Source organism: Nuphar pumila, chromosome 12 (genome assembly GCF_984573655.1).
Source record: "Nuphar pumila chromosome 12, dmNupPumi1.hap1.1, whole genome shotgun sequence".
Taxonomy (NCBI): domain Eukaryota; kingdom Viridiplantae; phylum Streptophyta; class Magnoliopsida; order Nymphaeales; family Nymphaeaceae; genus Nuphar; species Nuphar pumila.
This window is the reverse complement of record NC_143260.1, coordinates 33,524,311-33,547,569: the sequence shown is the minus strand read 5'-3', so window position 1 is coordinate 33,547,569 and position 23,259 is coordinate 33,524,311.

The window sequence follows — 23,259 nt, the reverse complement described above, 5'->3', positions numbered from 1 at the left end:
CATGAGCATAACTGTTTTCAACCGCACCGAAAAAAAATGCTGCTCTTGTTGATTGCCCACAAAGGCTCCGCTCATCTGGCAGAGGCGAGTTGTGAAAGTCAGCAGGTTGACGAGATCTCACAAGTTTAAGGCCCACAGGGGCATCACAAGTTTAAGACTCGCGGGGAACATCTCTTGTTGCAAGGCTGAAGCTGGATGACTCTAGTTGGGCTGGACAATGGGCCGGATTGCCACAGGTGGCCCATTGCCCTTTTCTACTGGTTGGGTCTAGGCCAAATTTTCAAAATAAGGCCCAACCGGAACCAGGCTTAAACCGACTTCACAAAATCTCGGGTTGAGTGTCACCCCGTGGTGTGTGTATATATATATATATATATATATATATATATATATATATATATATATATATATATATATATATATATATAGAGAGAGAGAGAGAGAGAGAGAGAGAGAGAGAGAGAGATGGGTAATTGCTAAATGGGGTTTTCAGGTTTTTAGTTTTATGTTTAAATTATCACCGTACAGATGTGATTGATGTACTTGATTTTATAGGGATCAGCTTTTTAAGTGTTTAATTCTGACACGAGTGGGTTTTTATAAGATTTGAAAAATCAACGATCCAAAATCTTTGAAAATTTCAAGCTACCCATTACTATATATATATATATATATATATATATAGAGAGAGAGAGAGAGAGAGAGATGATAAATAAGGTTTTTCTGCTTTTTCGGTGTTTTTTTTTGCAGTTCCCAACCCCATAAATGTATCTGGCATGGTCGATTTATGAGGAATTCACACCTGGATTATGTGTTTTTGATGAAAAAAATTATATTTGGACCCTAAAAAAATTTATAAAGATTTTGGGCTATTGATTTTTTGAACCATATAAAAACCCACTCATGTTTGAAAATAAAATGCTTCAAGAGCTGATCCCTATAAAATCAAGTGTATATATCACATTTGTACAGTCAGAAATTTAAAAATAAAATGAAAAAGGCTGAAAAACTGATTTATCATATTCATTTCTCACCCAACGCGTGAGCTACCAATCACTCATGTATATTGAGAGAAATAGGTAGGTGCTAAATTGATACATGCTAAATGAGTTTTTCTGCCCTTCCAGTATTTTTTTACATTTTTGACCCCATAAATGTGTTGGGCACGATCAATTTACGAGGAATCCATCATGTGTTTTCAATGAAAAAAATGATATTTTGATCCTTGAAAATTTACACAGATTTTGGACCATTGATTTTTCAAACCTTATAAAAACCCACCCATGTGTGGGAATAGAACAAGTCAAGAGCTGATCCCTATAAAATCAAGTACATAGATCACATCTGGCCAGAATTTAAAAATAAAATGAAAAACCCTAAAAAACCCATTTAGCACGTATCATTTCCTACCTACCCATTACACTATATATATATATATATATATATATATATATATATATATATATATATATATATATATATATATATATATATATATGGAGTTAAGTATGTGATTCAAAATATGGCTTCGTCTTGGATCCCATATATTCTTTTGCATTTTTAAATTAAAAAAACACATTAATTCAAGTAAATGAATGAAAAATATTGTGAATATATGATGACTTGCAACCCGACCCAACCTAATCTGAACTAGGCCCATGGGGCTGACGGGCAGGCCATGGGTTTTGTATTAGACCCAGACTCAAATCAAACTGCGCTTAGGCTCAGCCTGATTGGTCAATGGGCCAGGCTTGAGCAGACCCGGCCCATCAACTGTCCGGTCAATACCGTCCCATGAATGCCTGGCCGCCCATTGTCCAGCACTACACTCCAGTGGGCAAGAGGAACTTCAAGGGTTTTACATGTGCAGCCGGTGATGAGCGGGTTTTCCTTTGGCCTATCTGAAACAGAAACATGTGTCCAGTTCGTACTGCAGGCCTTGCAAAAGTTTGTTGTTTGACATGTTTTGTGGGGACCATCATACACGTGACACTTTGTATTTTGGGTGCAACAGTGCAATTACGTTGCATCCGATCTCTGTTCATGTTATTGTGATTTTCAGATTGTTCTGTCTTTTAATTATTTTCTTGGGCATTGGTAATTCATAAGTCACTTTTTATCACTAGATAAGAGAGCAGCAACGTTAAAGGTGATTTCTTATAGGGTGTGTTTGATGGTGCATTTTTTTCATCTGAAAAACCTTTTGGTTTTCGGTGACACCCATGTTACAGGGATAGGGTCGGGTTGGCAAGTTGCGTCGGCGGGTCAGCATACCTCAACACGAACCCGACCCGTTTATTAAACGGGTCGGCTGTGGCAAACACGAACCCGGCCCATTTATTAAACGGGTAACCCGACACGACCCGGTTAACCCGTTTAATAAACGGGTTGGGTCGGGTAAACGGGTTGGCGGGCGGGTCGGGTAAATGGGTTGGCGGGTCGGGTTCGGGTAAACGGGTTGACCCGCCCGCCTAACCTGTTTATTAAACGGGTCAGCCGGGTTGGCATACCCCTAACACGAACCCGACCCGTTTAATAAACGGGTTAGGCGGGTCGACCCGTTTATGACACAAACCCGTTTAAGCCAAACCCGAACCCGCCTAAGAGGCGGGTTGGCGGGTCGTGTTAGGTTTTGCCACCCCTACCCATGTATGATATATTATTATTTTTCATTTCTTTTACTTTTTTTTTTATATTTACACGAAGAAACCACCTCCAAGATCATAGACAGTGCTTTTGCGTGCCGTAGCAATGTAAAACTCGAGGCTTTGCTTGTTGTACTTACCAGTGTTGTGAGAGGCATACGCCTCAGTACCTGAAGCGTACGCCTCAGAGGCGAGGCGCACGCTCAAGGTACTGAGGCGTTGCTGTGATGCGCCCCTCATCAACCTCCGACCAGTTGTGACCACCGACCATCGGAGTTGTTGTGCTGCAGCTGCTGCTCAGTCTTCTCCGACCACCGGACGACCGGCATATCCCTCGCTTCCGTACCAGCTGGGCGGGTGGTCCTTCTCTTACTGCCTCCCCTCCCACCGCTTCACTTTCATTCCAGTTGTGAGAGGCGTACGCCTCAGTACCTGAGGCGTACGCCTCAGAGGCGAAGCGCAGGCTCAACGCCTCGCTTCGCCTCATCGCATTTAACAACCTTGGTACTTACAATTGTTGCCCTAGCAACACAAAACTCCATAGCTTACCCCTTGTTAAAGGCAAGCCATAGACTTTTATGGTGCCGGGACAACGACCATAAGTACAACAAGCAAAGCAAGCACGATGAGGTATCTGATCTTGGGGCGTTTCTCAATGTAAGTATAAAAAAAAAGTTGCATGAAAAACTTTACTACTTTTTTTCTAAATCACAATACTTTAAAATATGCCATGTCACGAACTGAAGTATATGCTTTGATGTGCCACTCATGGGAAAGAGAACACTTAGAGAAATGACCTCTTATGGGTTAATACACGAAAACACAAGAATAAGCCACTAAGGGCTGATAAAAGTAATGAATATTATTGAAGAATAATCCCTTAGAAAATACATAACAAGTGTTTCACCCCTTTATATACAAGAAAAGGGGCTTTAAGGTTGGGACCAACCCAACGGCTATAATTCCAGCCGTTGGGTAGAGTTCAACAACTCACTACCATTTTTTTGGGAAGAAATACAAAAAATTAAATAATAAAAATAAAAATAAAGATAAATAAAAAAGAAAATACAATTATTTTGAATATATGTAAAAAGACTAAAATACCCTCAAACAATATATGTATGGACATACATATTTATGCTTAAATTATATGTGTATACATTAACGATCCCTTGTTGGTCAAGAAAGCTTTTAAAATCTTTTGATAAAAGTTCTCCTTAAGAATCAGATCTAAATATTTTAATGAATGTTTTGAATTGATTTTTAGCATAATTATGAAAATTTTGAAAACATTCAAATACTTTGGATTTGAGTCTAAGTAAATCCATGTGTGCCTACTATAATCATCCACCAAAATTACATAATGAGAAACTCCTCCTTTAGACATAACCGGTGTTGGTTTCATACATCTGAATGTATTAACTCAAAAGGTTCTTTAGATACAAATTTATTATTTCCAAAATGTATAAATTTTATTTTTTCAAGTATGCAATCTTTACAAGTCAAATCCTTTTCATTACAATTTTTAAGACAAGGAAAAAAATACATTTTTGGCATACTTGGATGTCCTAATCTCTTATGCCAATGTTCAATAATTTTCTTTTCAACAAAACTACAAAAATTTTGATTTGATAGTTCTAAGTTGTCCATGTAGCAGATGTCGCTTTTTCTATGACCTCGCCCAATCGGCTTCTTGGATTGGAGATCCTGTACCAAACAATCATTAAATAAAAATGTAACCTCACAACCATGGTCAGTAATTTGAAAAACCGTACGAGATTTAAGTTAATTTTGGTACTACTATAATGTTTGGAAAATAAAGATTTTGATTGTTTTTAGAAGAATTTTAAAAAATACTCAAACTTCTAATTTTTAAAGATGCTCCATCGGCAGTTGAAACATAAGAATCATTTTAGTTAATTAAATATTTGGATAGTATAGACTCATTTGGAGTCATATAGAAAGAAGCGCTGGAATCAAGAATTCAAGAGTTCTTACTAGGGTCCACACATGTTGATACGGTCGCATCGGAGAGAGAAAAATTAACCTTTGATTAGTGGTTGAAGGATTTCCATGAGTTGAACAAAGGAGACATTCTTGAAACCTTCATCTACAACACTCTTTTCATTTGATGCTTCCATAGAGGCCACCTTTTCATTTCTCTTTTTTGGAAAAAATAGCTTGATGTGACCTGATTCTTTACAAAAGTGGCATATTATCTTACGACTTCTCTTGTATTAATAATCACTAGAATTTCTTTAATAGTCATTTGAGCTCTTCCCATATTCACTTGGACTCTTTCCACAGTCATTTTGGCTTTTTCCAAAGTGAGAAGGCCTATATGCTTTTGTATGATTCCTGGGTCTTGACATAGCAAGCATCAATTCTTTTTTTTGATAGAGAAGGTTTTCTTTAATCTATTTTCTTTCATGGTTAGTTCTTCTAAAGTTTTTACTATGGAAGAAACACTTTCTCTATGAAGAATAGTTGATTTAGTTTCTTCAAATTCGGGCCTAAGCCCATTTATGAAATGATAAAAATGCTCTGAGTTGATTTGCTTTTCTCGGAGTTTAATGTCAAGTGGGTAATACCACTTAGGTTACAAGAGAGCCAATTTATTCCAAAGGAGAGAGAGAGAGTATTATAATATTCTCTTATGCTCATATCTCCTTGGGTCATGGATCTTTCTTTTTTTTGGAGATTACATATATGAGCTATATTTCTTAAAAAATTCATATCTTGAAGATATTTTTAAGCATCACTAGCAAATTCAAACATTGCTAAGCTAGAACATTTCTCTATTTCAACATTATTAACGAGTCGTCTCATGATTTTATAATGACCCATCTTCCACTCCTTCCATCTTTTTTCATAGTCAACAATGACTTTATTCATCTCATCTCCTTCAATTTCTTTGTCGTTTTCATTCTTGGTGTGCAAGACCTTTGGTTTCTTCTCGGATCCATTCATCAAATCCCATAGACCCTTTTTCCAAATCTTGTATTTCACTATGCCCACATCATATAATGAGTCATTGAGCCTCACGGGTACGGTGGTGATCAATTCTTGTTCATCCTCTATAGGTACAAAAAGAGAAAAAAAAGAGAAAGATAGAGAAATGGGGAGGAGGAAGAAGAGAATAAGAACAAAATTCTTTTTGGCACCACGAGTCCACGATCGTACGATCCACGTTCTCATGTCAACACGTGCTTGCTTCGACCATGCTAAAAAAAGCAATGACTCTGATACCATGTAATGAAATCAAGTGTTCTTAACACACTTCAAACAAGAGACCAATACAAATCCCACAAAAAAGGGCAAAGCATAAAATCCACTTAATTAAGGGCTTAGAAGAACAAACAACAATATAAAAAATATGTTTATTCACTTGAAAATGCATTAGAATACAAGTGGGTCAAAGACCCATATTTGTACAAAGGGGGAGAGTCCAAGATATAGCTCTTGGGAGGCTCCTCAATTGCTATAAATCTAGCGGTTGGGAACTCCCAATAGCTATATAGCTGTTGTAATTGTCAAAGACAAGAATGCCCTTGATAATACAACAAAGTACACAAAAAAGAGAAAAAAAAAACAAAAAAAACTTCTTAAGGGGCGACACCTATACAGTGGTTAAAAGACTAAAAGTACCCCTGGACTGTGTGTATGTACGTATGAATGTATACACACACACACACACACACACACACACACACACACATATATATATATATATATATATATATATATATATATATATATATATATATATATATATATGTGTGTGTGTGTGTGTGTGTGTGTGTGTGTGTGTGTGTGTGAACATATACAACTACCTATATTCTAACACATTCCAAATCATGTTTTCCATGAATTTGTTGTAATGTACAAGCAAAACAAGCAGTTTTTTCAGCTGTTCTTAATCCTATATTCCTGTATTTGCATTAATAACTAATAAATTTGCCCAATTGTTATGATTATATAGAAGTTCATTGTGGCAATGTCCAATAATTTAACATGATATTTTTGTTGCATCTTTTGGGGTGTCCTAACATTTCTTTATCTTCTACAGAATGAAATTGATGTCGAAACATTTGATGGTTATCGAAGTGGACTGATAGCAAACAAATTGTAAAAGGAACCTTCCCTTGCTTATGAAATAAATCGCTATTGGAATTAAATCATTGATAGGAGGTATTTGATTATTTTCTTGGAGTTTGTATACTTATTTACTTATATAAGTTCAAACTCTCTCTCTCTCTCTCTCTCTCTCTCTCTCTCTCTCTCGCGCGCGCGCGCCGTGTGTTGGCCCGCGTATGGGTGCATTATGTTCCAAAAAGTTTATTCTCTCATCTATTTAAATTTACTACTGTATTTGTTGCTGTTGTTTCATATTGTTTTGCATTTTCTGTGATGCCTTTGACTACTTGATGTTGTCTGGTATACTTGTGGTGTTTCTTCCATGTGTTTTCATACGTTCATTCCATGGATGAGAGCTATTTGTGTGGCTGAAAATTAATGACCTTTGATGTGGACTTGCCCTAACATCCAAGATAGATTGGTCAATTTGCAATGCTAATCTTGAGTAAAGACTTGGTATAGTATTCATAGTTTCCCTTTTAGTTTTCATCTGTGTACTAGGATACGTACAGCTGGCACTACCACAGATCCATAGATCCAGGACACATTTGAATTTTTTATAGTATCTGTTTCCCTCCTTTTCCCGCTAGGGTTCGAATTCCTGTATTTTATATATCCCTATGATTGAGTCCTTGGCTTTCTTAAGTTGTATAAAAAGAAGTATTTCAAATTATCGCTATTTGACTCCCTACTTGTTCTAAAAAAGTTGTGGTGCTTCAAATTCTTTTTGACATGGACAGTATCAGGGAAAATCTCGGACATGGTTTCAATCTTGGACCTTAGAATATTAATATAATACTTCCAAATCTCTTTAGAAAGAAGTGCATGCATGTCTTGTTTTTTATTAGATTCTTGAAGTTGTGTTCCGTGTGTTGTGCCCATATCCTTGCCGTGTTTCCTATGGTTTCATCAATCAATTACTGTTGTCTTTTGGTTTACAAACCTGCCCAACAAATTAGAAGTAATGACTGAAAAAACCTGGTTCAGTAGTTACTGACATTTCCCCCCACAAATTTTTAGTGAGAGACCAGTGTGTGAGAGTTTCATCTCTTTTTGTTGAACCTGTATTGATCATGGTTTTGGTAGGATATGTATGGTATTTTTTAAAATATACTTTTGGTTGCAAAAACATGTTTTAGAGTGAATAACATTTGTGGTTCAAATTTTTAATAATATAATGTTAGTTCTTCAATGATTTTGTTTTTCATTAAACCAAATTAAGTCGTCGAAGATTCAATAAAGACGTGAATCATTGAACAGCAATGAGTAATTTCATGTGCTTTCATGAGGGTGATAAGGAGATTGTTATAAGCTCAGGTACTTGTTTGATATGCCCAAGGAAGGTGCGGAAGCGCTGAGAAACATTCAGAAGAGTGATATCAAGGAGTGGTACCACACTTATTTTGTACCAACTTCACCAAAATGTCGCCGATTTGCAGTACATCTGTGGGGCTGCAATGCAAATTTCAAAGAACAGAATGAGCAGCAGCCATTTTACGGAAAGGTCATTCATGACCTTTCAGCCTTCAAACTTTCTAGCCAGTTCTATCCAAGCCTATGCTGAGTTTGTATGTGCTGGTATGCTGAAACATATTATTTTTTCAACATCAAAGTGTTTTTCCTCACCATTGGGTAGGTCGTGATCCATCTTATATGACACCATGTCTCATATCTGAAATTATAATTTAAAAACATGCTGTTTCCGGGGGGTTAAGTGGAGACCAAGTTGCTCTTCGGTCCCAAATTCTGCAGAAAGGCATGTATCAAGTTCATTTTTAGCATTGTGGCATCTCTCTTTACCCAAGCCTATGCTGAATTTGCATGTACTGCTATGCTGAACCATATGAATTTTTCAACAACAGCATGTATCATCATTCATTTTATGTGACACCACCTCATATTTGAAATTATAATTGGAAAAAATTATCAGATTTCATTTTTAGCTTTTGTGGCATCTTTCTCTCATATGTGCCTATATACATTTGCAAGCTTAACTTAAGAACCTCTGCAGGGAACTGGTGTTCTTCTGGTAATCCAAATAGGTTAGCTTACTGATTCCAAAATCTAGCAACATGTTTTGGTCAAACCAAGCTTGCCGATCTTGATGTTGGAAGCTGTAATTACATGCTTGATTCATGAACGGTAAGATTATTCTTTGTTTATCCTCCTGTACCGGCGGGTGGTTGTAAATTTTTGTTATTAAACATAAGTCACCACGGCTTCTGTCATGACGTTTTTGACAAGGAATCATTTCACGAGCACCTCTGTTTGCATTTTGTAAACAAAGCCATGGTGCCATATAACCACATGTTCAGGTATGATCACTGTTTTCCAAGGGAGCATTTGAATTCCTGGTTGGTGTCAAGATCCATGCATTTTTGCTTTGAACCCATTTGAATGGCTCATATCAATGAGGGAGTAGGGATATTAATAAATCAGACTTTGTCGGATATCTGACTAAATTTGATTCCATTTAGGCTCTGTTTGGAAAGTGACCATAGGAGGTGACCGGAAAAGTGTGAAATCCTCACTTCCAAATTTGTTTGGAAACCAGGAAAAAGAGGAAAAGTGGTAACTGACATGATCTTTGTCAGTTTCAATTCCTCGTTTCAGCAACCAACAGGACGAGGTGGTAATTACCAAATGCTGCACCGGTTATGATCACACTGGTGACCTCTGTTCATTTAATAGGATAAAAGCTGGAGAGTCTCATGAGATTTCATTTCTCATGTTTGGTTGGCTTGAGGAAAAGAATCTCATACAAATGACATTCATTTTCTTTTGTTTGGTTACTGTGACATATATAGATTCATTTTCTTATGTTTTAAAAAAAATGGATTATGGATTACATCTAACGGATCATGGATTGGATCAATGTTTTTTTGGATTTAATGACCATGAATTGGATTATGGATTGAAACTAATGGATCAATAGCTTGGTTCAATGGATTTTTAGATTTATAATGGATCATGGTTTGGGTTGATCATATTAATTTGGATCCAGTTAAGCTTAAACTTGGATCCAATAAAGTGGTTTTAAACAAATGATGGTACCAGGTCTGGACCCAGGTCTAATTGGACCCACCATAAGATAAACCATACCGGGATCCTATAAGGATTACATGAACCACACCTGGACCATACTTGGTAAAATAATAACTTTTTTTTTTAATCATTTTTACAATGAAAATTTGTGGATCTTAATGGGAACTTTCGCTGGGCTCAGGTCTGGTAATGTCCGATTAGTCGAATATGGTATTGGCTAGATCCTATCCGAATCCGAACTGTTTATATCCCTACATGGAAGAGATCTAACAAGCAACCCTTTGTATATTTCCTCGTTGATGATGTTGTTGGATTCAGAATATTTAGTGGCATTTTGTTTCAATTTCCATTATTAGTGAATCAGTTTTCTGTTTCACTAAATTCCCTAAACTAAGCACATCCATAGACACATATTGATGATATGCTGAAAATATGACAAAATAATTATTTTTTGGACGTGGTTTTAAGCAGCCAAAATATCATGATATTATCATTTTAATGAGGAAGTCATGTTTTTATAGTGATATTTACATTTATATCTGCTACACCTATGTTAAGGGATAATTTTTATTTTTTCATTTAACATATTTTTGTTCTTAAACATTAATAAATGCTTTGCTGAAAAAAATGTCAATAAAGAGTACGACCCGGCGTGCTACTTAAGTTTCAATTTTTTTTTGAAAAATAAGGCATGAGGATAGTTTTTTAATTGTTTAGTCAATAAGAAACTAATTTTTGATTAATATGTCAAAATATTTTATTATTGAAATGTTCTTAATAAAATCAAAATATTAAGTTGCCTATATAACGTGCCTTTGAGACAGATTTACCCCTAATGCATGTCACAGTGACACGCCCCTTGCTGACAAATTGACTCCACTCTGACATGTATGTATATTATTTTAATAAATTTTACTAATTTTAAATTAGATTTAAAAAATGTTTTATATTAAAATATCAAAGAGTATTGTTATTGATTAAAAATAAAAAAAACCTTGCCCTTGTGTCTTATTCACAAGATCAAGTCCAGTCACATGTTGGGTTGTACCCGTATCCTTGTGGCATAACTCCATACTTGTACTGCAGGTTCGCGGAGCTTTACTTTTGAGTAGGAATGAAAACGGTTTGGATTCGGGTTGGATGTATATAATACTAAGTCGGACTAATCGAGCTTGGATTTGGATTCGGATGGAGAAAAAAGCTAATACAGAATCTGGAAAACTACATGTAATTGCATTCAGATATCTCTCAGAATCGGATATCTATAGGACTTGGTCATGAAATCCAAAACCAAATCTAAATTGGATTACTAATTGGATCTAGTTTTCTTAACCAAATCTGACTAATTGGATTCAGAATCGTCTGAACGGTGACATCCTTACTTTTGAGTTCTATCTTGGGTTAACTTGTCACTGTTCTTCTGAATAAGCCACCTTCTTGCCTCTGTTGCAATACTGTATTAATGCCTTTGTGCCAATTAACTGAAGGAAATCATTTATGGGGGATTCCACACAACAAGTTGAATGTTATGGTTTGGGTCAGTTGATTTGCTTGGTCAAGGAGTTAGAATAGGAGATGTCATTATCTTGCCCATCAAAACTGGATTATAAAAAAAAAAAAAAAAATAAATAAAAGGAAAGAGGGAGAATGTGGTGATTGGCTACCTTTTTAGGCTTTTGGAAGGAAAATCCCATAAGGGTATGTTTGATCTTGATGGGTTTTACACTAAAATGGGGATCCCAAATCTCTCATTTGGAGGTCGGATCAATGGATGGGCTCCATACCTTGATTTGCATGTCCGCACTAATCTCACAAGAATCCACGATACTCAAACACAACAACAACAACAACAACAACAACAACAACAACTATGCCTTCATCCCAAAACAATTGGGGTCGGCGAAATGAACCAACAAAGAAAATCATTCTGGGTCTTCCACTTGAATCCTTCTCCTCCAATCATTTCTATCCAATGCCATGTCCTCGGTGAGGTTCAAAGCATTCATATCCTTTCCTATTATCTCCATCCATCTTATTATCTCCATCCAAGTCTTCCAAGGCCTACCCCGACCTCTTTTAACTAATATATTTTTTCATTTCTCCATCCTTCTAACTGGAGCATCATTAGGCCTTCGCCGAATATGTCCAAACCACCGTAAACGATTCTCTCTCATCTTATTTTCAATGGGTGCAATGCCTACCTTCTTACGACACTCAAATACAGCCTAATTATAAAGAAAGTGATTCTGGGTGACCTAATTTTGTTATTTGGTCTGATCTCTTGCATACAAATAAGAAACATCTAATACGTGTTTGATTTGTTAAATATGTCCATAATAACTTTGTCCTCCACCTTAAACAAAAGTATAAAGAAAGTACCAACGGGTCACTCTACCCCATTGTTAAATGAGTTTTTTTTTTCTATGAAATTATTTATTATTGTGGGTAGTTTATTTTATCAGACTTAGATATCACCACACAAACATATCCATGCACACTCGCCCAATGCCTACTCTCACATACTAAAAATCATAGTTGTAGGTTGCATCTTTTCAATTAGTCTTTATAGATGTATTCAACATAGTTTATTTGATAAGAATCATGCTTCATATAATGTTTTTTGACATAAAAACATGATTTTTAAGTCATAAAATTTAGATATATTGTAATTCGTTGATTTTTAAAGGTCTTAAAAAATCTACATGTATGCTATAATCACATGATCCAAAACCTGTTTTCTACTAAATAATGCTTGGAGATCATATCTATAGGGTCTGATAACATACAAAGTTCAAGAAATTTGAAAATCTAAAGCTTCTGTTTGGCTGGAGTAGGTGCTCCGGGAGCACTCTATCATTACTATATATATGTGAAAAAATATTTGGTACTAATGAAGTTAAGGAACCAATGAGCTAGAATTCATATGAGCAAGTTGTATCAACTCAATCTAACCACATAGATGTATTTAGCATGGATTGTTTGCTAAGCATCAAGCTTTGAATCCTGCATTTTTGATGTAAAAATATGTTTTTTTGAGTTATGAAATTTTGGCAATTTGTGGGCCATTGATTTTTGAACCCCTTTAAAAACCTAATTATGTGTCACAATGATTCAAAACATGTTTCCTACTAAACAAACCATGTAGATCACATGTGTAACATTTGATCTAGAAATAAATGATTTTTTTTTAAGAAATGAGTAATTTATACTCATTAGTTCATTACCTTTATTAGTAGCCAATATTCTCTCTCTCTCTCTCTCTCTCTCTCTATATATATATATATATATATATATATATATATCACCAATATTTTGAAAATATCACGATATTATCGGCTATTTCAAGGTAGCAAATATTATCAAGAATATATCATGATATTTTCAAAATATCGACATAAACAGAATATCACAATATTTTTTTGAAAAAAATTATTATTATTATTATTTTTATTTTAAGTTTGCATTTTTATTTTTATTTTTTATTTTTTATATTTTAAAACATTTAAGATATGTTTTTTTATATTTTTGAAAGAAAAATAATGCAAAAATATTATTTTCTTAGAATTTTTGTTATTTATAATTTTTTCAATTTTTAAACTCCCAAGATTTTTTTGAGATTTACCAACTTTTGAAAATCTCTCCAAGAAATACCCTCATCGAGAAATTACCTTTAACGATATGGGCAGTGAACTATAACTGACCTGTAATAGAATCAAATGGAGGACCCTTGTTTTTTTTTTCTCCCTCCTTTTTTTTTTGCTTTGATAGCCAAGTTGAGGAATAGAGTTCCAACGGGTGCAGGTGGACGTTAGAATTGGCAGTGAAACCTAATTTACAAGAAACAAAATGCTAGGGCAAACCAAGGGAATTTTCTAGTTTCTACCAATCCGGACTTGAATGCCTTGATCATATGTCATGTTGAGAATTATTCGTTAGTAGAGAACATAAGAAACAAAGAAATCTGATCAATCTTCCTAAAAATATTATCATTGTCATGTTGAAATGTGATCAATCCGGACTTGAATGCCTTGATCATTGTCATGTTGAAATTTGACAATGGGAAAAGCTCAACACAATTTGGGTGCAGGGTACAATCATAAGGTTGTTTGTTGACTGATCTTTACCTGTACATGGAATAATGAAAAAGTAGACAAGATAACGTACAAGAAAAAGTAAAATAGAAAAGATAGATAAAGATTGTGATTCCTGAACTTAGTCACAGGTAGAGTAGTTTAGGATGTTTCCTTTTGTAATGAAGTCCTAAGGGTTTCCCATGTTTCTAAGGGAGGGTCTCAATTAGGGGTGTGAATGGGTCGGGTTTTGGTTCGGATCTAGGTTGAACCAGAGTTGAACTAGATTTTTGGGTATGGTATCAGCTCCAAACAGGTCTAATTGGGTCTACTATTAGAGAAACCATACCTGGACCCGATAAAAACTACATGAACCAGACCCGGTAAGATAATAAATTTTTTTAATTTTTACATTGAAAATTTGCTGGTCTTAATGGGAACTTAGGTCAAAACCGGGTCTGGTATAAAATTTCACAAACTATACCTGAGTCCATCTACTAATCAGACCTTCGGGTCCAGACCCGTGTCTTCTTATTTGTCACCATTCTCTGACCCTATAAGGTTTGGTCGGGGTCGGGTCCGCATTGACACCGTATAGTTTTTTTTGCAGATCAAACCCTACAGATGTGATCTATATGTTATTTTTAGTAACAAATAAGTTTTGAATAATGTAACTCCAACATGTAAGCACGTTTTTCAAGGGATTAAAAAATCAACAGCCTGCAATGTCCCAAAACTTCGTATGTGAAAATCAATACTTCATTGAAAAAACATGATCGAAGGCCACACTTAGCAATCAGATTGAGTTGTTATAACTTTCATCTATGGTTTTTAGCTCAATAATTCTGCATCTTGGGTAGTACCAAATAGTTACCCCACTAAATACGTTAAATTCTATTAATTTTAAGGGAACATATATATTTTGAACAACTAAGTAAATGGAAGTCACTTGATGAATATTAGAATCTCTCAATGTCACACAAAAAAAAAGCTCAAGAGATAAGCATTTAAAAACATCAATTTATTAATGCTCTTCGCTCATACTCAAAATAGATAGCTCATATATATATACATATATATAGTTTGAGGCCTTTCTACACAACACACCTTTTATGCATAAATGACAATTTTTGACATCCTCTTCGCGAGCCTCATCTCTAAGTACAAAATTTTATTTTAATGACTCACTTAATACTTAATGACTACTATTGACATGGATCGCTGTAACCATCACTTGCATGCCTTTAACTTATATAACTTCTATCTTGACATGCTATTTCAATGACTTGACACGTATCCCAATACATGACCTATGTTAATAGGTAACCTACATAATAAACTCATATTAATAATTTTTGATGCAAATGCTAACTTTGCTCATAAAATCTCTACACATCACATATTGACAAAACTAACCACAACTCTTAATTACATGACTAATTCAACACAACTTTGACTCACAACCCAAAATGGGTTTACACTTCCAACTAGGGGTGGCAATGGTGTCGGGTTGGCGGGTCGACCTGACGGGTTAGCGGGTCAACATACCTCAACCCAAACCCGACCCGTTTATTAAACGGGTCGGCTGTGGCAAACACGAACCCGGCCCGTTTAATAAACGGGTAACCCAACACAACCCGCCAACCCATTTAATAAATGGGTTGGGTCGGGTAATCGGGTTCTCAGGTTGGCGGGTCGACGGGTTGACCCACCCACCTAACCTGTTTATTAAGCGGGTCAGCCGGGTTGGCGGGTTGGCATACCCCTAACACGAACCCGACTTGTTTAATAAACGGGTTAGGCGGGTCGACCCGTTTATTAAACGGGTTCATTTTTTCCAAACCCGAACCCGCCTAAGAGGTGGGTTGACGGGTCGGGTTGGCGGGTGGTGTCAGATTTTGCCACCCCTACTTCCAACAATATAAGCAGGGTTGATAATTGTGAAAAAAAAACAAGAAAAGCCAGAGAGAAGGCAAACTATGTGACAGGGTTGTCCTTCATTCAAGGTTGAAGAAGTTGTACTTTTGGGTTGTTCATCATTGTTGGAGAGAGAGAGCGACTTGACTGCACACATTGAATTACCTCTTTTGTGTTTTTACATATTTTTTTTTATGGTGCTTTGATTCTCATGAATAAGATCATATCGAACTTTCTTCTTGGAAGTAGGCACATCGTTAAACCATGTAAAATTAGTTGTTTTCTTCTTTTCTTGCATTTATGAGATACGTGTTTTTTCTTTGAGGCTCAATCGGATCTAAATCTTGTACCGATCACCCTATAACCACAATAAAGGGCTCGCTCATGACCAGATGGCCCTCGTTGTGGCTCAGTCTAAAGGAGTTGAACTAGATCCGAATTTATATAGTAATATTGGATCAGGTAAAAATAATTGGAACCAAGGGTCCCATATGTAAGAGTGACAACTGGATCTAAATTTGTATCCAATAGAAACATCAATCAAAATCTGGATATAAAACCAAACAAAAATCCTATCTAAATAATATGTCGATCATAGTTTGAGATCCACATCCCAAAAGAACGTATTAGGCAAAGATTGGAGGTTGGGCAATAGTTAGCACCACGTGAAACGGAAAAAAATTTGTTAACACTGAATATGTTATTAGAAAGGCTTTGCATTAAAGAAAATGGCTGAAAAATATGGTAAAAAAAAACAAGTCGCAAAAAAATCAACGAACAATACTTACAGCTTAAGTTGGTTTTAAATTTATAAAACAGAGTTAAAAACAGACATATATATGAGATATTTTCATGAAAAATAAGTTAGGGTACAAGAACTATAAGATTTGAATTCATGAATAATGACCTGAATCCAAGATCTGATCCAATTGGATCCATAATTGAGTTTTATTGAAAAGTAATATGATTTTTTGTGCTACCCTCAAAAGAATGTATTTCTTTGTTGATTTTTTGAAAAAGGAGTTTCAGTTGTTTTTTCATTTTCAAAGGTTTTTTTTTATAAAGGAACGTGTCTTAAACTAAGTTTTGCTGACTATGGGTTGGACATAACCCGATCCACTTCATCCCTACTTTGGCACTCGTCTAAGCATTGTGTGTGTGTGTGTGTGTGTGTGTGTGTGAGAGAGAGAGAGAGAGAGAGAGAGAGAGAGAGAGAGAGAGAGAGAGAGAGAGAGAGAGAGAGAGAGATTCCTAAAGTGGTTTACAATGTGCTAGACTTGCTTTTTTTTTTTAATTTAAATTTGTTTCCACATTCGTTAAGATGTAAAATCAACACTTCAAGTAGTTCATTGAAAAGAAGACTTGAGACAATAATTAACATTAAGAGGCAATCACCTTTTAATTCTCATATTTTTAAGGGACACAAACCAAAAGCTATATATTTTGAGAGGGGCAACACCTTCTCAAATCCATAAATTTAAGGGAGCAATAGCAACACGAAGTAAAAAAGAAAAAACTTAAGAAATTCTTAAATTAAGATAGCAACTGCCTGCTTTTGCCTCCTATTGGAACCTTCCATTAAAGGTACACCAACTTCTCTAGTCCATTAGTGACAGTTACACATCTCAGAAGAGACAATGGTCTACACAGAATAAATTTGTAGCATTTTTAGCATTTAACTTTGTTGAATGATGGAAGTGCCATCATGATTTTTTAGAGATCTTCACCACATGAACGATTTTGTTATTGAAATTTATTGTTAATTTCCTGGTTGTGCAACCAAGTACAGTTCCACAAATTTTCTATAAAAAAATGAACTCAAAATGCCACCAGGCACCAGCCCAAGCTGTTTCCCTTCATTAACTGAGTATCTCTGCTTCTAACCTAGTGAAGCTACATCATGATCCAGCATTGAGGCCCACCCCACACAGACAGCCATGGACTTTGTTGGGCTTGGGCCCCACCTATTGTGCAAGGAGTCCTCCAGTTTCCAAAGCCTACTGATAACCAAATATCACTCTCTCCCATAAGAGGGGTCAGCTTCAACACCACATGATCTTTCCTACTCTGGGTGGGCCAGCCACTGGAACCACTTGTGTCAGCATAGAGGGGGCTGCTTCAACCCCACATGATCTTTCCTACTCTGGGCGGGCCAGCCATTGCACCCACTTGTGTGGGTGGCTCCTTGGAGCCCAAGAAATAGCTCTCTCTCTCTCTCTAGAGAGAGAGAGAGAGAGAGAGAGAGAGAGAGAGAGAGAGAGGTTAATAAACAAGTAGCCCAAGATCACAACCCAAGAAATAGCTCTCTCTCTCTATCTCTCAATTTCTCTCAATTCTTTACTTCATAAATGACCATGAGCCAAGAATCGCATGCCAAACTCATGCCAAGAAAGTTAAAATGCTAGAAAGTAAAATTTGTCATTTATCACCATAATTTAGATAACGGGTAAATATTGGCTACTAATGAAGGTAAGGAACTAATGAGTAAAAGTTACTTTTTTCTTAAAAAATTTTGATTTTTTTGTAGATCAAATATTACAGCTGTGATCTACGTGGTTTGTTTAGTAGAAAACTTGTTTTGAATCATGTGATTATGACAAGCAATTAGGTTTTTAAAAGATTCAATTCAACGGCCTATAATGTGCCAAAATTTCATAACTCAAAAGATCACATTTTTTACATTAGAAAAGCATGATCTAAGATTTGATCCTTTGCAAACAAACCATGCTGAGGATTTCTAGCTCATTAGTGTCTTACCTTCATTAGCATCATATATTTTTCCTTAGATAACCACAATATTTAAAGAACATATCTCTAATGCTTCTCAAGATACTCAGCGATTGATACCAAGGGTTCACCCAAATGACCCAAGAATAATGGATAAGGAGGAAAACCCCTTATCCCAATCATAGCCACAAAAGTTTAAAACGGCAAAATCTCGGGAGTAAAAAACTCTAGAGATTTTGAATTTTTTCATAAATCTCACATTTTTTTTCAGCAAAATCTTGGCAATAAAAAATAAATTAAAAAATATAAAAAAATATGAGAAAATATAAATAAAACACATTTAAAAATGAAAATCTTGCAATAAACATCAGATAAAACAGTAAATATCACGATATTTGTCACGGTTTGAAAATCTCGCGAGAAATTGCCATTTTAAACTTTCAGGCAATTTCTCGTGATATTATCGCAGGATTTTTTTATAAATCTTGCGATATTTGTTACAAAGATCCCAAGTTCATGTCACGGTGTAAATGTCCCCTTCCACAAGGTGAAGGGGCTTCCCGAGGGTTGAGGGGGCTTCCACGGTGTGACCTTAAGTATGGCAGGCTAGACCAGTACGGCCAAGTCTCCAATCCCGAATGCAGTTTTTCCATGTATTAAATGAAATTAGCCATTGCTGATATCAGTAGAGAAGGCCTTCGATCTCCTTCTGAAAGTAAGAAGAGTTGATCTTCTCCTAAGAATCAGGCGTTACCAGATATGCATATCACGGATATGCAAGATATGCATATCCATGCTAAAGAAAGCAAGTATATCGTGTATAACAAACCTTCAGTTTGTAAATCTACATTTCCAAAAGATAGAGTCAAATAGTGGGCTCTATATATTGTAATACCGTGAAGACTAAAATATAGAAAAAACCCGAGCTCCTTCCCATGGATGTAGGCTATTCAGCCGAACCACATATATTTGTTTTCCTTACTCTGTTCTTTTCTCTTATGATATCAGAGTCATGGCCTCTTCTTCAGTCTTAGCCACCATCAAATACCCGTATCCATCAACCTTGAATGTAGTAAACTTTGTTTCTATCAAACTCTAACTACCTGCTATGGAGAACACAGGTGTTGGGGCTCATTGAATCTCAAGATCTTCAAGGATTCGTTGATGGTACCACAACCGCTCCACCACAGTCTATCATGCATTAAGGATGATAACACTGTTATGGTAAATCCAGACTACGTCGCTTGGCAAAAATCTGATCGGCTTTTGCGTGGGTGGATGACCGGCACTCTCTCAGAAGAAGTGCTTGGCTTCGTGGTCGGTATAGATTCAGTCGCTCAGGTATGGAAAACATTAGAAGATAACTTTGCTTTAGACTCTCAAGAACGAGAGTGTTTTCTCATTCAGGAAATGCAAACCTTTAAAAACGGAACGTCAACTATGGTTGAATATCTTGCTGCTTTTAAAAACATTTGTGATGAGCTTGCTGCCATTGGTAAAGCCCAATCAGACGAGCATAAAGTTTTTTTACTTCTCAACGGTCTGAGAACTGAATATGAATCGTTTGTGACCACCATGTTGAAACCACCGATTCCTTCCTATTCTCGTCTAATAAATCTTCTTCAAGGGCATGAGACTCGAAAATCTCTACAACCGAGTGAACATAGCCCCAATGTGAATTAACATGCTATATTCTATATTAAAAAACAACAAGGTAATCGTGGAGGATATAACAACAATAGACAAGGAGGTTTTAATAATTTCTCATCATGTGGCCGCGATTTTTCCCAAGTGAACAATCAACCCACATGGCAACCTCATCAGAAGCAGATGGATAACAGGGAAAAAATTGTAAATCAAATTTGTATGAAACCTAATCACTCTGCTTTAAAGTGTTATCATAGGTTCAATCAAATGTATCAGGCATCAAATATTCTTCAAGCACTGACAGCCATGAACATTTCTGATAGTCAAGATGAAGCATGGTTTCCAGATACAAGCGCAAGCTCTCATGTCACCAATGACTCAGGTAATCTATCTCGTCTCATGCCTTATATTGAAACTGAAAAAATCATGGTCAGAAATGGCAAGAAGCTTGATATTACTCACATTGGTTCTGTTATTCTTGCAACTAAGCATGTCAATATTGATCTTGAGAATGTACTAGTTATACCAGCTATTAAGAAAAACCTCATATCAGTAAGTCAGTTAACCACTGATAAGAATCTAACAGTTGAGTTTTTGCTGATCACTTTGATACAAAGGATAGGGCAACTCAGAAGTTAATGGCAATGGGACCTACATAAGTTTTTCCAATAATAAAAGCAATGGATTATGTCATAGTTGTGCCATTGCTAAATCATGTCACTTACCTTTTGAATCATCTACGTCATAGACCCAAATATTATTTCAGAAAATACATTGTGACTTATGGGGCCTTGCCCCAGTTATGTCTTGCCCCACTTATGTCTGCTCAAGGTTTCCAAAATTATGTTGCCTTTGTTTATGATGGCTCTAGACTTGTTTGGATACATCCATTACGTAAGAAATCTGAATTTTTTGACCAATTTAAGATTTTTTATGCTATGGTCAAAAATCATTTTCAATATGATATTGGTATTTTTCGGACAGACGGTGGGAGTGAATTCACGTCAAATAATTTTGAGACCTTCTTGAAAGAACATGGGATAGTTCACCAAATATCCTGTCCTAGAACTCCTACTCAAAATGCTTGCGTTGAACGAAAACACAAGCATTGTTGAACAAGGACTCAATATGATGTTTTTTGCGGGGGCACCCCTAAAGTATTGACTTGAAGCGTTTCAAACAACAGTATGGCTTCTCAATCGACTGCCTACTACTGCTTTGCAAATGATGACACCGTATAAAAAACTGTTTCAAAAACTCTCAGATTACAGCTATCTTCGGACCTTCGAATCACAATGTTTTCCTCACCTCCGGGACTATGCTAAGCATAAATTCGAACCCCGGTCCTTGCCATGTATTTTTCTTGGGTACAATGATGTTTATAAAGGTTATCAGTGTCTTCATCTAATGACTGGCCATCTCTATATCAGTTGTCATGTTATATTTGATGAGCAAATTTTTTCTTTCAAGGCACTTTCTCCCAAGCTTGGTGAACATCGCAAATTAGCTATTTTTTTGGACTGACTTGAACAATAGAAGAAAACCGGCGATATCAATCACTCTCAAACTCATGCTCCAACATTATTGGATGTAGATCCTCACAGTCGCTCAAATTGTGATGACGGTTTTAGGGCTGTCAATGATCTTAACGAGCCACTGTGTGAACCAAATTTCTCTGGATTGCCACCAGGTGAATCATCGCTTGAACCCCCTACTTCCCCTTGTGAGACTCCTCATGAACCTGCCCACAACCCTACAACCACAAATACTCATACCATGGTTACTAGAGCCAAAGTAGGAATTTTAAGCTCAATACGAGATACTTTTTGCCCAACTTGAGGTCCCTTTTGAACCTAAATCAGTTACAAACGTGCTTAAACATCCTGGATGGCATCAAGCCATGAAAGATGAGATGCATGCACTTCAACAAACACATACTTGGGATCTTGTTCCCAAATTAGCTTCTATGAATATCGTTGAATGTCGATGGGTTTTTAAAACCAAGTTGAAATCCGATCGAAGCCTTGAATGTCTCAAAGCCAGATTAGTTGCTAAAGGCTTCACTCAAGTTCCAGGAGTAGATTTTATTGAAACTTTTTCTCTGGTTATCAAACCAACCATTATTTGCATTATTTTATCCATTGCTTTATCACATGGATGGAGTATTCAACAACTTGATATTAAGAATGCCTTCTTGCATGGCTACCTCGATGAGCCTATTTTTATGGATCAACCACCAGTGTTTCAAGATCTCGATCGTCCTCACCATGTATGTCGGCTACGAAGGGCTCTTTATGGCCTCCGTCAATCTCCACGAGCTTGATTTGGCAGATTTAGCACTTTCCTTCTTTCTCTTGGTTTTTATTGCATCGTTGTTGATTCTTCCTTGTTCATTCTCAATTCTGATCATGGGCCTTTGTACTTATTGTTATACGTTGATGACATTATTATTACGGGTAGCAATTCCAGTTACATAAGTATCATCATTTCACAGCTCAATACAGAATTTCCCATGAAAGAGTTAGGAGATATTCATCACATTTTAGGAATTCAAGTTCACCGGACTACAGATGGACTTTTTCTAAATCAAACAAGATATGCGATTGAAATTCTGGATAAGGCTCAAATGGTTGCCTACAAGCCTCTCTTTACACCAATGGTTTCCCGCCCTCAACCTCCTTCTGATGATGCCCCTTTTGACAACATTCGGCTTTTTCAAAGACTTGCTGGCAGTTTACAGTATCTCACCTTCACCCAACCCGATCTCTCCTACAACATCAATTTTATATGCTAATACATGCATGCTCCTTCCAAGTATCATTTTCAGCTTCTGAAGCATATTCTTTGGTACATTAAAGGAACAATCAATCTTGGGATTCATTTACATGCTTGTAATACCTTTGCTCTTTATGCCTTTTTCGACTTCGATTGGGCAGGTTGTTCTACTATACGCCGATTTACGACTGGCTTCAGTGTGTACTTAGGCAATAATTGTTATCTTGGAGTGCAAAGTAGCAACCCACTGTTGCTCGTTCCAGTTCAGAGGCCGAATACCAGACACTTGCTTCCAC